Below are 6,000 nucleotides of genomic sequence, written 5' to 3' on the forward strand. Positions count from 1 at the left end.
GGTCCCAGTGGTAATCGGAGCACTAGGTGCGGTGAATCCCAAACTAGGCGAGTGGCTCCAGCAGATCCCAGGAACAACATCGGAGATCTCTGTCCAGAAGAGCGCAGTCCTGGGAACAGCTAAGATACTGCGCAGGACCCTCAAGCTCCCAGGCCTCTGGTAGAGGACCCAAGCTTGAAGGAGAGACTGCCCGCAGGGGGGAGAGGGGAATTATCATATATATATATATGTATATATATATATATATATATATATATATATATATATATATATATATATATATATATATATATATATATATATACATATATATATATATATATATATATATATATATATATATATATATATATATATATATACATACATATATATATATATATATATATATATATATATATATATATATATGTATATATATATATATATATATATATATATATATATATATATACATATATATATATATATGTATATGTATATATATATATATATATATATGTATATATATATATATATATATATATATATATATATATATATATATATATATATATATATATATATACATATATATATATATATGTATATGTATATATATATATATATATATATATATATATGTATGTATATATATATATATATATATATATATATATATATATATATATATATATATATGTATGTATGCATACACACAGAAAATCCATGGCAAACAGCCCTTTGCCCATGCCTTTGTAAACACTTTTCATTTACTGATTACAGGTTCATCACATTTCCTTTGACAAAATGTATGTTTAAAAAAATTGCAATAGAGCTGAGCACAAACAAGGACATTCAGATTCATCACAGTCAAAAACTGCTGGCTTATGCCCAAACTACAGCTTCTTGACTAAATAACTAGCAGCAACACTGCTTCCCTTAGTGGTATGTGTTATTTAAAAAAAAAACAAACCCAATATTCCATGGCTTTTAGACAAATAGTTCATTTTCATTGTTTTTTAAGAGCCTGTTTTATATTCATACACAGACTGCATATTAATCTAGCTATAAAAGTTGTCCAGATGTCCGGACTTTCCAAAAGAAGCCTCTTAAACCTCACTCCAAATTGCTAGCAAAGTGATCATCATAAAAATAGAAGTGCAAGACCACACACTCGCACGCATACGTCAGAAAATCAACCAGTCTAGACCGTAGGGAACAGAGCTAATGAATGTATTCCATACTATCAATCTGCAGTTTTGCAAAGTCTGTCTGCATGTGTGTTATACACTTTAGTCTTTTTATTGCCGCTTTTCTAGCCTCCCTCCCCCTTTCTTTCATCTGTCTTTCTCTATTCCTTCTCTCTCAATCCCCCTCCTTCACTCAGTCTGCTTTATGTGTCAGACAGCTTTCCTTCGAGTTCAGCAGATGAAAAAAGGCAAATCATTTTATCACCAGTTTTTTTCCTTCTCTTCTGTCTCATTTCCTTTTTCGTCTCTCTTTTTTCTGCTGCTCCCTCCATCGCTCTCTCTCCATTTCCCTCTCTCAGGTGTGATCTGTGTGGGGAGTCACTGTCTAGACAACCGATTATACCGAATAATGAGGGAGAGGGAGGGAGGAGGGGATAGATGGAGCATTAAATGGGAGAGGGAGAGAGAGAGGGAGGAAGATGAGAAGGAAGAGGCAGAGTGCCAGACAGAAAGAGAGAAGTGTAAAGGAGAGGAAAAGTAGGAGGAAATGCAATAGACAAGGGACTGCAGGTAAGAAAAAACTGGAAGGAAGCATGAACAAGAAAGGAAACAAGAAGTGAAGAGAAAAAGTAAAGAACAAATGCAATAGGAAAAAGGTTTAAAGAAAACAAAAATATGGTATAAAGGAGAAAGGAAAGACAGGGTGGAATTCAAGGAAAGAAAGAAAGATTAAATGAATGAGCCAAAAAAAGACTAAAGGGAACATATCACACACACACACACACACACACACACACACACACACACACACACACACACACACACACACACACACACACACACAAAACACCATCGAACCAGAGCAGAGACACAGTCTGATCTGCTGTGTTAGAAAACCCTATCAGTCACACAGGCTTTACTCATTCTGTGCATGTGTGTGTGTGTGTCTTAGCTTTGCGATGAGTAATCAACGAGTCCAAAAAACCTCCCAGACACACACACACACACACACACACACACACACACTATAATAGGCTTATCCAGCGCTGCAGTTTCAGTCCTTAAAATGGGACTTTTTTCTTTGCTGTTTAGGATAAAAGAATATTCTGTATCTGCTAAAACAATATTGACTTCTGAAGAAACCTTCCTACGCTTGTGTGTGTGTGTGAGAGAGAGTGTCAATTTTAATTTTGTCTATACACATAACTGAAATAAGGAAAAGAGATATATATATACGTGAGACAGGGAGGCAGACAGTGAGACAGTCTGCATCACAGTTTATGAGTCTTAGGATGGACAGGATGAAGCAGACATTTCTTTTGGGGGTTTAAGGCCTTGTGTGAGAAAAAATATAACCATCATTTCAATTAGTCCTCTCTGTTGCAGTGGGAACCCCAATACAAAAAAAACCCTGATAAAAAAGTTGAAAAGTTGAAGCAACTTTTGTCGCAATGCGGTTCAAATAATCCCCTGCTGACTGACTTTACATTGGGCTGATGTTGCGAATATAAAACTCAGGTTTATAGGGCCTGGGCAATATGAAACAGAAGATATACATGTAAAAACTGATTACAGAAAAAAAATAAACATTTTCTTTGTAGCTGGAGGATTAATCAATCTATAGGAAAATGTTTGCAGGGGATATTTTGTTGCAGTACTACAAGTGGCCACTTGGAAAAAATCAGGCAAGGCTGAGTTGTCACACCTCTAAAAACTCACAGATATTGATAGATACGGACAAGAGTGCATGAGCATGACTGTCTCCAAAGAGACAACTGAGAGTGGCCTCAGGTCACCTGACTGCCAAAGGTTAAAGGACTTACAGACTAATTTATGGTGCATGAAGCACAGTCAGAACATTTAGAGACTCTGCCTGTTAAAATGTAAAAGCATACCCAATTAAACAGTGGCTGCTATCCTCTCTATAGTAGTCTCCTTGTGGAAGGTTCACAGTACTCCTGCTATGGTTGGACAAATCCCTTTAAATTCATAGGGGCACATGCTGGATCTTGTGTAAAAAAGGGACAACCCTTCAACTTCAACCCATCAAGGAAAACGTTGCAAGCAGACAAATCAACTGAGCATCAAGAGAATGACAAACTCAAGAATTCTGGTTGTTTCTTCAGAAACGTCAGAATATTAAACTCAAATGTAGTGTTTCCAGTCTGATGCAAAATCTCAAATGCTTTGATCACATTCCTGGCCCTATATGCACCCTCTCCAAGCTTGCAGGCTATGAGGTCGTCCACTACAGACTCCTGTCTGGTGATGCTGGAACAAAACCCTTGTCACCAGTGATGCCTCTTAACATGAAAGTTAGGTCAGTTTAAACCCAAATATGATATTATCTGCAAGCATTAGGTAGAAGAAACATGTTAGTGGAAAAAGGCGAGAACAGGTCTATTAAATGAAGCAGGATTGTTGGGAGCAGCTCCAGGAGACTATCAGGTATGACTTTTTTATAGACGCAGTCTCTTCTGATTGCAACTAATACTATATAAAAAATAATTTAGGCTTAACATATTAGGCTTTTTTCCTGTGTATAATTAATAGCTATCAGGCAGTCAGACAACTGTATTACAATGTAAGTTGTATATATGAAAGACAGGCAATCCAAGCGGCATTTTTTTTATTTATAGAGAAAAGTAGCAAGATAGATGGACAGGAAATTGAAAGGCATCAAATCTGTCACACTGTAACAAGATTAGCCTGATTATACAATGACATCATTAAATCTACCACACACGTCTGAACACACAGACACACACTGAATTAGAGACCAAACCTACCATACCCTCTGTGTTGTTTGTGCTTGGATAACTTGAATGCCTGATATGTCTGTCCAAAAATTATTTGTGTAAGTGAAGTCTTCTTATACAGTGTGTCTGTATTTGTGTCTCGGTGTGACCTGATTTTAATTTTCATGGTGTGTGTGTGTTTGTGTGTGCCTGTGTGTGGGAAGACCGACTGCTTGTTTTTTAGTCTTTTATTTCATCTTGCCGGCCTTGCCTCTGCTCACATTGTATTTCTGCCATTCACCGGAGACACCACCGCAAAATGGCGGCTTCACAGATTATTATTTTTTTTTAAATCCCAATGCACACACCCTCACATCCTTTTGTGTCCTCCTACGATAAACATACATCTGGTAATTTTCTAAATGCTTATCCAGCTAGGGTCGTGGTGGAGCTGGAGCCTTTCCCAGCTCAAAGCGTTAACCACTGAGACCACTACAAAGGATAAAAATGCAAGATTAACATGATTAATGCAGCTTTAATATTTTTGTTAATAAAGACCAAGAAGTGTTCACTTAAAGTAATGAAACAAACACAACATGTCTCAAGTTTAATGCCAGGGTGCTTTTACAATTAGTTTGCATCCACATTGACCATTAGTCAATTTACTGCCAGTAATCGCAGCAAAGTATTTCATCATTTGATCATAATGTTCTCCCTTACATCAAAATATAATAATTATTAAATGTTAAGGTTTTAAGAGGAAATACAAAGCTGCTATATCACAAGCTAAACACAATTATTGCTATGTATTGGGGCAGCTGTTTAAGCTATCATACTAATTTACAGTTGATTGAGCATGACAAACACCGGCAGGGAGTTACACCACAGTAGATACAGTCAGACTAGAATGTTAGTGCTGGAAAGAGTTCTTTAAGTTAGTGTCAGGTATGGTATGGAAGTAGAAGGTGGCGAAACTTGTTAAAATTTTGAAATTAATTAAGGAAAGTTTAGTGGAGAAACAATCTCAGTGCTCAGCAAGACAGGCCCAGTTGCAAGTGGTTGCTGGTAAAAAGTGTGAAATTGATTTTTAAAGCAACATTCATGCAGGTCTAGAGACTGGTCAGTGACCCTCTGGTAGCCATGTATTGCGAGGGAAAAGCAATTATTCTGTGACTGGTTGGTGAGTGATTTCTATGGGTTACTGGAAGTCACTGGTATAAAACTGGTCAGACAGACGTATATGTTGCTATACCAAAAGCCTCCTTGCAATTGCTTTGGTTGCTAGCAAGTTGATATAATCAAGAGTAGTTTGCATGGTAGCAGTAAACCACAACTTTTACTTTAGAGATGAACACTTTCCAGTTTCACTACTGCTCAGTGATTAGTTGGGGAATATTTTCAGTCTTCCATGCAAATTATGTGCGACTGTGGCAATCTGCTAAAAACCAGCAATCACAAGGAGGTTTTTGCTGCAGCACACTCTTTCCTACAGATTTTATCTGGTGAAAGCCAGCAACCTCTCACCAAGCAAAAACACAAAGAAGGAAATATTTAGTTTGGTGCTGTCTCTTAGGAAATCTCAGTTTGATGAGGTTTTCATTCTTTGATTTTATTGTTTTGCTGGTTGGGCTTCAGCATTCTTAATTTGAGAATGTTTGCTTTAAGCACAAATATAAACACAAATATTAAATACTGCACTTATAAGTATAAACCTTTGATTTCAGAGGAATTTGTAGTCGAGATTCTGTCCATTTAATGCAGGTAAGTCCACCAATATCTCCCTTTTAGTTTTGGTTTGTACTGATCCCTGAAAAAATTGTCAGCTAAATTCTCCACTATCTTTATTATTTGGTTACTAACTGCACAGCTCAATGTAAAGCCAATTTAAGCCACAGAAGCAGGGGATAATTCTGTGTTTGGAATTAGATACAATCTTATAAGAGCCAGCATTCACCGTGACATTGTTTTTACATCGTGGTGTTTTAAACATTATTAATATAAACATACTGATTAGAGCCACTTTAATATCATGAAACATCTTCTGATTTGCAAATGCACAAGTTCAGAACATTTTGTATCTTTTTTTTTTT

The sequence above is a fragment of the Pelmatolapia mariae genome, linkage group LG5 (genome assembly GCF_036321145.2).
Source record: "Pelmatolapia mariae isolate MD_Pm_ZW linkage group LG5, Pm_UMD_F_2, whole genome shotgun sequence".
Classification (NCBI taxonomy): Eukaryota; Metazoa; Chordata; class Actinopteri; order Cichliformes; family Cichlidae; genus Pelmatolapia; species Pelmatolapia mariae.